Source organism: Phytophthora parasitica (assembly GCF_000247585.1).
Source record: "Phytophthora parasitica INRA-310 unplaced genomic scaffold supercont2.8, whole genome shotgun sequence".
Classification (NCBI taxonomy): Eukaryota; Oomycota; class Peronosporomycetes; order Peronosporales; family Peronosporaceae; genus Phytophthora; species Phytophthora nicotianae.
In genome coordinates this window covers 1419218-1419956 of record NW_008648994.1, presented here as the reverse complement: position 1 = coordinate 1419956, position 739 = coordinate 1419218, and positions in this window count along the sequence as shown.

Below are 739 nucleotides of genomic sequence, written 5' to 3'. Positions count from 1 at the left end.
TTCGATGAATATATCGGTGGGACAACCTCCAGTACGATCTGACGAATCTGAGCTCCATGGGATAGTTTACTGCCAAGAGCTTGAGTCTCAGTTGGGTTTACTGCACCTCTCAAGCGATCCTCCCGTACACTTTCACAGTGAAGTCTATAATTCACAGCAATCCAGCTTGTAGCGCAACATATCATCTATAACTTGAAGTGGTATTTGCCACCAGGCTTGCGAGGATTGCAAACAATTAAATGCCGGCCATATCGAGATCTGCTAACAACATTTGCTTCATCAAACGCCACATCGTGACCTAGATCAATGTACTTGCCTCCCGTCACTTTCAAAACATTCAGAAGGGTGCGAATTCTAGTAGCTGGGTCACGTTGAATATTCTCCACAGAAACGTCGCTGCGGAAAGAAAACGATTGACGGGGGAGTTTGAATCTCTTCAGCGGCATGACGTTTTCCAGGTCGACTACAAACATGTCTTCTTCGGCCTGACGGCCCCAAAAATTTGCGTACTCTCCTTTTACCGTGATCTCCATCTAAAACAGTCTGCCCAAAATGTCATAACTTCTTGCAGAACGAACGGCTCGCCAATGGACTACTGGTTTACCTGTGCATACGCATTCGTCTCGTGCAACACTTGTTGCCAGAAGTATAGTGGTAGGTAGGCAAGAAAACTCGCTGATGCTGAATGCTCGAAGATGTATCGAAATTCACCTCGAAGCTTGGTGTCGTTTGATCCGTC